Raw genomic sequence first — 10,356 nt, 5'->3', positions numbered from 1 at the left:
AATTGCTGTTCAAGGGATGAGGAAGCCAGGGGTTACATACGTACCTGGATGCATGCCGCTCATCCCTGTATGTTGCATGATCATCTGGCTTGACATTTGATCTAGTTAATAGGAGTCATGGTAACATGCATTAGAAAACATGTACAACATTGGACGTTAATAGGTTAACATGTTAAAATCAACATGTTAACATGAAGTTTGACATATAAAAGTAAAAGTTAACATTAATAGGTGAAAGTTAACATGTTAACATAAACTTTAACATATAAAAATTAAAGTTAACATTAATAAGTGAAAGGTAACATGTACCCAGTAATGTTAACATGGGTTAGTGAAGTGAATGCTAGCTATTTAGTATGTTGTAGTTCAAGAAAGAGTTATGCAAGTTAACTATTTTGACAATTAATCCTTCGATTCTGACAGCTTTGGTACTTTGAGATGACTGGCATTAAAAAACCAACCCTAAACTTGAGGTGGAAGCCTCCGCTGACCAACTGGGTAAGGGTCGGAGGGACGGCTGGATCTCTGAGGATGGAGACAATCGTCTCTAAGGCCAAGAAAGCAAGCATAAAACTTGAGGAGAAACCAATTTCACTTAGCATTGGATGGGGTGAAAAATACCCTCAAAGGGAGCCCAGCAGGAAGAAGATTGAATTCACTCGCTTTGGGAAAAATAGAAGCCCAACGTCCGGGAAGCAAGAGAAGAAAAGGAGTAATGGGCAGACCAAAGAGCAAACTAGGCCGAGAAAGATGAACGAGGAAGAAAAGCAGAAGGCTGGGAAGCAAGAGAAGGTGATGGGCAGACCAAAGAGCTCATCTGTGGGTTACGTAAGCAGCAATGACTCTTTACACATCACAGCATATTTACATTGAGTTAAATATTTTATCGTTATCATTAATTCATTTTCAATTTGCATTGTTCCATGTTAACTTTCTTTTATGGGTTTTCATAACTATTCTGCTTAATCTTGTGGATTTACATGGGTAAAGGGTATATGGTTTACTTTTCAGATTTTGTCCCAGCATATCGCTGATGCTTTTTCAAGAGAAGATGAAATAGATAAGTTGGCACCTACAGAGCAAATTTATTTTTAGAGGAATACGGCCAATATAAATTGGAAATTGCTCCACGCTGTCAAGCGTAGCAAGCGCCTTCAATGGGATGCTTGGTCCTAGGAGATACATAGGTTGAACAAGAAATTAGAGCGCTATGAAGGGATCGAAGACTTGATTGATCCCGAAGACCTGAAGAAAAATGTGAGGGAACTTATGTCACAAAGTGATAGGCATAAAGGGTATGCACTGAGGAAAAGAAGAAAGAGTGTTGATTCTAATGATATGAGTGATAACGAACATTGGCAAGGAAGCTTCTCATATGGATGCTGTTGCGCAAACAGAGAAGGAGGCAGAGAAAGGTGAATGGCAAGAGATGGAGAAGAAAGAGGAAGAGAGAGAAGATGAGAAGAAAGAGGAAGAGAGGGAAGATGAGAAGAAAGAGGAAGAGAGTGGAGATGAGAAGAAAGAGGAAGAGCAAGAGATGGAGATGAAAGAGGAAGAGAAGGAGGCAGCGAAGGAGGAATGGCAAGAGATGGAGGTTGACAAAGAGGGGAAAGCTGTGGCTAGTGAGGAGGATAAGGATAAGGTGCAAGTTTATCGGAAGACACATCTAGTCCGAACCCCTTTCACTGAAGGAAAGAAGAAGGACGGTCGTCCAGATATAATTAACATTTAACATATCACCACACAAGGAGGAAGAGAGGGATAAAATCAGGTTTTATTGTAAGCCTGAGGAATGCACTTGGGATTTTCTTGGGAAGAGGAAAATCAAGAAGAAGGAGGAGGCTCTATTGAAGTTGCTAAACGAGGGTATTCCCAACGTTGATGATTTTAGCATACGTGTGATTGATAGTGAATGAACCTTCGTTCACAACTTTAGAGTGCATCATCATATAGCAGCAAAGCTCACACCAGACGAGAACAGATGGCTCTCTCAGTTCTACAATGAAACAGCCCATCAGTAAGTTTAGACATTCTGATTAACCGTGGCTACAACATGTTAACTTTCATTGTTACATGTTAATGATTATAGTTTTATGTTAACTTTCATTATTACATGTTAATGATTATAGGTTTATGTTAACTTTCATAGTTACATGTTAATGATTATAGGTTTATGTTAACTTTCATAGTTACATGTTAATGATTATAGGTTTATGTTAACTTATACCTATTTGTGCCAACGTTTGCCAAATCATGTTTATATTTGCAAATCCAGTTAATATATAGCCTGGTTTATGTTAAAATTTGGATCTTATTGTTATGTTTCAGGTCACGTATTATTGTTAAGACATTAAACAGCAGCATTGATTCGACGGAGCTTCTTTATCTTCTACGTGGCGGGCGTATCGATGACCATGCAAGTTCAATATGCTACTCTCAATATGTTAATCTTTTACGCAATACTTGGATTTACTGCATGTTGAGATGTTATGCAATCTAATTTGCATCTTCAGTTAACAGGTCATGGAAGCTCTTATAGATAGGCTCAGCACATGGCTAGAGAGGCCAGAAATTGGTTCTGTTGGCATGAAATATGGGGTCGTGTCAGCATTTTACTGCGTAAGCATTAGCTTCAAACTCCCAATGTTTTTTAACTCCTGTTTACAAATGGCTTATCATTATTTGCTTGGCAATACAGCATAGCATTTACGCAGTGAACCCAGATTACGCACATTTATACACCTCGTTCATACAAAAGCATGTCGCCACAAATAAATCAGTACTCCTTATCCCGCTTGTGCGGCATGACCACTGGCATGTTGTTGAAGTAAGGTTGGACGAGGATGTTATCAAGCATTACAGCTCTGCAGGCCATAGTGCATACCTGGAGCCAATAAATAAAGTAATTGATTTCATGGATCACATGAAGGCTGGTTTTGATCCTAATAATGTTTGGAAGAAATTCCGATATAAAGCCGTCCCTTGCGAGCAACAGCGTGGAACGTTAGTGTTTCACACACTTAAACATTTTCATTTTATTCAGCATCAAATATCTAACTATATTTCCAATGTATATGATGTAGGTTTGATTGTGGGCTTTTCGTTCCTTTATATATAACGGCTATAATACAAGGGACTGATACCAGTCAGGTAACTAATCCCGCTGACGAGTCCGACATCATCCGTGCCAAGCTTGCAGCTGAACTCCTAATTGAAGGATGGGAACAGAAAAAGAATTACGTGGATGGGCTAGAAAAGGATGGGTGAATGATGTCAGGAAAAGTTATGTATTGTGCAGTTTGTTGTGGGAGAAAACTAACATGCATATTAATTTAGATGTATAACTAGAGAAAGGCTGTGTAACTGGTTGCTAGTTAAGATGTTATGTGATATCAAAACTTTTTATTTAACTGGTGGGTAGGTTGGATGAGGAGATGTAAGAAACTGGTTGTTTAACTGGTTGACAGCATAATATTTGTTGCTAAAATGTTTGAAATGCAATACATAACAGGGCTATAGTATATGTCACTGATGTTCCGACACAAAACTTGAGGTGGCTGCCATATAAGTATGAAAGATAACATATAGCGCTGAAAGTTAAACCACTTTTCAAAATAAAAGTTAACCCGTAAGGCTCTAAAACTTAACCACTCTCCAATAGTTAACATATAGCTCTAAAACTGATTTTTTATTAACCAAAATTCAGTTAGAGTTAAAACATATAGCTTTCTGAAACTTAACCAATATACGTAATAGTTAACATGTAACTCCTAAAACTTAACACACTATAAGTTAAGTTAACATATAGTCTGAAACTTAACGATTTATAGTAACACGTAAGCGTATACACGTATACTTGACCAAATTCAGTTTAGATGCAAGATGATGGATATTAGATACAATACAAAAACAACACAGGAAGAATGAAACAAAGTTCCATTTTTCAAGCTTCCGGTTTGCTATGGCTTCCAGTGCCTTTCTTCAAACTGCTTTGCCTTGACCGCACATAATGCATCTTCAAAGCGGGACTTCTGGGCTCTGGATATATTCCTACTTACCTATTGCATCTCACTGTGGAGCCCAGCGAAATACTCGCATTGCCTCTTTTGGGAAATTTGCACATCCCAGAAGTATCTACCCTTGTTCCTCCCATTTTTTTGCACTGCCTCATGGGTGTTGGAATGTTACAAAAACAACATACCTCTTCCCATGACTGAGAACCCTCTGACGTTTTCATCTCGCAATCTCAAGAGGGAATGAAGGGAAAGTTAGAACTTCTATTAAGCTTATAACTTTCATATGTGCACATTTTATATTGCATAAGGAACAACTTACAAGCCGTTGGAATATGGCTGTTTGAAATGACTGGTTGCTAGCCGTTAGAACAGTGACTAATACGTTGGAGAAGTCACCCATTTAAACTCAAAACCTTGACATGACAGGTGAAGATCGGAAATCGTCTCTCAGTATAACATGTTTCTATTAACAGCATGAACAAAATGAATATAACAGGCATTATCACAGATTACAAAAGTACAACGCTATATACTTAACAACTTTAAAACCATCTATATGTCTCATACAAAAGTATTGTTGTTAGAAGCTGAAACACACTAGTCACGGATGGGCTCATTGCAGGTTGCTCTATTGTGACCTTCAACTTTGCACCGAGAACATTTGACGGGCCGTTTGTATATGGTTCTGTTGTTTATGCGTCTTGTTCTATTTCTTCCCCTCCTCTTAGTGGTAAGTGGTGGCAAAATCTGGATTTCATCCTTGGGCACACTCCGCTTCTCATAGTCTGGTATGGGATATAATATTTCGTCGTAGCTCTTCTTAAACGCTTCTACGGACATGAACCAATCACAATATTGATGTACATCTCTTTTCATATAAATAATGATTGCACAAGCATGGAGACAAGGAATACGGGTTACGTCCTAAGCTCGGCAAGTGCATGTCCTATTCTCCAAATCAACGTGAGTGGTTCTATGGGATTGCACTTCGAAAATATCCTCTCTAGATTGCCTAATCTCTAAAGTGCGCCCTTTTTTCCATATTTTCTCTAACAATCTGCTCAGCTTTAGGACAAAGATAGCTTGTCCACTTACACGCCATTATCCGTCTGTTGTTCTTACGAGTCATAAGTTGTTTTCGGATATGCTCCACCATTTGCAGGATACGTAACAAACGAGCTTCACGTATCCAGCTGTTAAAGGATTATGTGACATTAGAGGTTACATGCCCATATCTGCAATGGACAACATATAGGAAGTATGATGGGCATATAATATGTTATCTTCTTAACAAGTGATCATAAAACTTAACCTATACTGCTAAAGTCTAACATAATAACATCATAGTTAACATATATTGGTGAAAGTTAACATATATCAGCGAAGGTTAACCTATAAAAAGGATACTTCACATATATGCATAACAGTTAACATCAACCGCAAAACGTCTTAATGATTGAATGCATACCTAATGCCAGGGAAGAAGGCATTTGCCCAATGCTCTGGCGAGTAATTAATTGCAATCTCATATGCGACTGGAGCCATCTCATAGATTTCCTTCATGTAGTCGTTCCATTCCGCTATAGTGTATTTATAGCAAGCAGTTTGGAGCAAATTCCCCAAAACCTGTGTGTCCTTTGCCTTCATTCCCAAATCCTTGAGCTTTGATCTAAAATTTTCAACTAGATGCAGAACGCAGTGTGAGTGAATTGCTTCAGGGAAATATTCTCTCACGGCTTCTCGAATCCCCTTGTCGGCATCAGAAATAATTACCAATTGGTGGGGGGGGGATTGTACGGGTCCAACCTTTCATACAGTATGGACCACAGGCCTTGTAGGAACCATCTCTAATTATCAACATTTTCTTGATCACATATACAATACGCAAGTGGAAATATCCCTTGGTCTCCGTCGTAGGCTATGGCGCTCAGAAGCATGCCTTTATATCTGTCTTTCAAAAAGGTCTCATCCAAAAATAAAAGGGGTCTACACCCATTTAAGAAACCCTGGATGCAAGCAGCATAACATATAAATAGTCTTCTGAACCTTCCTTCATTCTGGTCAATGCAAATGTAGCTTCTTGGATTCGTTTGTTTCACCATTTGCTCATACCTGCACAACAATGCCGCTTCTGGACATGTAAATAAATATAATACATTGGAACATAAGAGTAACATATTAACATTAAAGCGGCTACGATAAACATTTGCACACAAGTTATAAATTGACTGTAATATTTACCATCTTAATTGATCATAAGCCTCATAACTATCACCATACATATCCTGCTACGCTCTTTCTTTGCCCCACCATATCTTACTGTATTCAAGTCTCAATCCAAATCGAGTGAGGAAGTCCTTTTGCACATCAATTGGGCGGATTTCAGGTCGTGCCTTTAATACCGGTCGCAATTGGGCTGCTATGAACTTACGAGATGCCCGTGATTGCCCTGACGCAACTGTGTTCATTCACAAACCTTTTGATTTCCATTCTTTTATCATTTTTAACAGGAGCTGCAAAGAGCATCCAAGGGCATCCATACGTCTCCTTATATCGACAACAAACACGGATACGTTTGGGTTCATTCTTTAGAAATTCATATTCGGATACGTTTGGGTTCATTCTTTACAAATTCATATTCAAATTTTTTGGCCATGGAATAGTATTGCAAAGCTAGTCTCAATTCAGGGCCATGGAATAGTATTGCAAAGCTAGTCTCAATTCAGTTACGGTTTCAAATTGTTGCCCCTTTTCAGTAAATGCTGTGTGCCACCATTGAGGAATGCTCGAAGTGTTATTGAGAATATCATCAACCCTCATTACAGTCTTACTAGACAGAAAATCAGTTTGGATTCTCTCTGAATTGGATGCATTTCCTGGAGGAGGACAACTATAATCTGCATTCAAAGAGGCATCCCTGTTGCACAATTTAATCAAACAGTGAGATATCCTGCACACTATGTTAAATAATCTTCTTATAACTTAAGTTAACAACACTATGATGAAAGTTAACAATATGCATGGTTAACACAGCACACCAAAAGTTAACTAACTGGGAGTAAAATTAACCATTTTGAGTAAACTTAACATAGAGCAGTGGAATTTAACAGACAATGGACATGGTTAACACAGACAGACGAAAGTTAACAAAACTTAACATAGAGCAGTGGAATTTAACAGACAATGGACATGGTTAACACAGACAGACGAAAGTTAACATGTTCAAGAAAAGTATAACATGTTCCAATGAGAGTTAACATGTTCATATAATAGTTAACATATATCTTAGATAATTAACCTGTATGCTGAAGGGTTAAAAAGTACCCATCAGCGATGATAACTATTTTTCCCCAAAGTAGCATCGAAACCTAAAATCAAAATTTCAACATCCCACATATCCCAGTTTCAAACAGAGTTCATTCTATTACTTACAAATCAGTAATAACTTTCTGTTTTTTCCTCAGGAATAGGACACTACTTGGCATCAACATCTTGCATTTTAATCAGAACAATTCTAGTTATTTACTTGTGTTCCAACGTGCACTTCAAATCATGCAGAATATAACATTGTCGCCTGACGGCACCATGCTCATCAACTCTTTGGAACCCGTTGGGGGTTGTTCAAATTTATTACGACAGTTATATGGTTACATTCAGGGGATTTAAAGCCCAGAGGGGTGATTGAAAGTTGACCAAAAGATAACATTGTTTACATCACACTAAGCACAATGTTATAAAGAGTTTATTAATTACTTACATTTCGCTAATAACTTTTTGATTCTTCCCTGGCGTGGAACACTCTACGTTAACAGCAGCCTGCATATGAATCTCCGTACAACCAATCTTTCGATTGTGCTCCAACATGCACTTCAGGTCATCTTCGTTCTCAACTGAAAAACTCAGGTTGGGGTGCCTCTCAGATTTATATATCAAGGAAAAAGATTCTTCAGGTACTTTCAATCTTTCAGCCACACTATATTTCAGCTCATAAAAGCTTGCTGTCGACCTTAGCTTCATAAATATGGCATTCTTGCCTAAAGACACCATGCAAATCAAGTCATCACTAGCCATTGGGTGGTTGAGAGTTATGAGGACAGTTATGAGGAGGTGAGGAGTAATTGAGGGGATTTCAGGCGCATAAACATGGTTGACAGTTGAAGAACAAACCCTAATTTCATTAATGAGAGAGTGAGAGCTAGAACTGACCGATTTATATTAAAGGCTGATGAAGCAGCACAGTAATGGAGGGAGCGCGCGCTTTTTCCCCCGCTTTCCTCCGTCGCTTCGCCTTAAATGCGATGGGAGTGGTCGCCGCCAACGGAGGAACTCATTCAGCCGGTTTTCTCCTGTGAGAGAGATGAGGGTAATTTAGGTATGTTGGTCAAAATACACCCAATACATGTATATGAATGGGCTTTTAGGGCTGGGCCATAATTTTCACTATTTTATGGGGCTAAATGCTAAGGGAATTAATTGATGGGTCTGGGCCACAACCGGATCTTTTTTGGGGGGCCTTATAACATTTTTCCCTTTTTTTTAACGTTCCTCGTATCAGTTTTGTATTTTTCTAGGTGTTATTTTGATATTATTTTTCTGAGCCAAACGTACGGTTACACTCATAATTTTATTGCCCATAAAGAAAAATGTGGAATTTCTTTCTTCATTGAGGCCCTCTTTGACAAAGGGTTAAGGAGGAGGGATTAATGAGAATGGTTAACTTAGTTAATCTATCGTGAAGGGTTAAAAATATTCTTATTCCGTCTGGATTCGATAGTTAAGACAATGGATTAAGTCTTTTGTGTTTGGCAAATGAAGAAGGGCTAAGAAGATTAATCTCATTATTTTTTTAAAAAATTACACTTTTGTCCTTACTGAAAATTTATAAATAATTACCTCATTAAAATAAAAGGAGCTTAGACAGAAGCATCCTATGAGTGAAACTGGCATTATTATCTGCTATATGTACTACTGGGTTTGCTCCAGCATATTCCCCTTCAGAAGCTTCAGTCATGCAGAAGCCTAGGATTTGCATATTTCTCAACATAAGCCTGAAAAATTGAACATATAAAAAGAGCCATATATCATGTAATGAAAATATATCTTTGGGATCAAAATGGTTCAGTGAAGATGACCAACATTAACTAGCAACTACCATCAACCTTAAGAATGTCCAGGCTATTTTTCCCTCATGCACAAAGAAACAACATGCCTAAAGCAAACGAACTAAAAAATTAACACATTAATATATCAAAAATATTGAATAATACATACTGAATAACCAAAATTTTGAAGTTTCCAAATGTCACACTGAATAATCAAAATTTTGATGAATGTTCCATATGCCACACTGAATAACCAAAATTTTGAATAATACATACTCATTTCCACGAACAAACAAAGTATTGCTATTGCATAAACTCACAACCATCGGGCCTAAAGCTAGTATACCATGAATATATCAAAATCATTCTCCTTAAGATACATAAAGTAGTATACCATGAAGATTGCCACATTTAGCATACAAACCATCATTCAAAGCCTCAAACCCTTTTCTCGCATCATCAAGATTACCACATTTAGCATACATGTCGACCAATGCACTCTTAACAAAAAACTTGAAGCTCGAATCCAAGTTTCACTAGGTAAGCATGAATCTGTTTACCTTCTACGAGAGAGATCATATCGCTACAAGCACTAAGGACACCGACGAACGTGAACTCACTAGGTCAAACTCCTTCCGATTTCATCCTCAAAAACAATCTCAAAGCTTTCAGGGGTTCACCATTATGTGCATACCTAGTTACCATCGCAGACCAAGTGATCGGAGTCCTATCCCCTGACGAAACAAACACTCGAACTGCATCATCCAAGCACTCGTACTTAGAGTAAAAAGTAACCAGCGAGTTCTCTACCATCACGAACAAGGCCAACCCATTCTTAATCACAAACGCATGAACCTGATTGCTCATTTGCACAAACTCGGGGAGGCTCACTACACTACAAACACTAGTAATTACAAACTCATTCGGGATGCTCTCATCTACTCCCACCATCAATCTAAACTACTCAAACCCCTCAACCTCGTACCTCCTACCCGCGTAACCCGAGACCATAGCTGCCCAAGTCACTGGGTTCCTCTCATGCATTCTATCAAACACCTTGCACGCATCCAGAACGAGCCCGAGCTTACAGTAGATGTTGAGCAATGAGCTGCCCACAAACACGTCGTCGCAGCTCCCGGTCTTGAGGGCGACGAAGTGCGCCTCTCTTCCACCGGCGGAGCACCTCGCAGCAACGGTGAAGACGTCGGCGAAGGTGACTGCGTTGGGGAGGATGCGGG

The sequence above is a fragment of the Asparagus officinalis genome, chromosome 5 (genome assembly GCF_001876935.1).
Source record: "Asparagus officinalis chromosome 5, Aspof.V1, whole genome shotgun sequence".
Taxonomy (NCBI): domain Eukaryota; kingdom Viridiplantae; phylum Streptophyta; class Magnoliopsida; order Asparagales; family Asparagaceae; genus Asparagus; species Asparagus officinalis.
The sequence above is the reverse complement of the archived record's forward strand: the minus strand, read 5'-3'. Positions refer to the sequence as shown.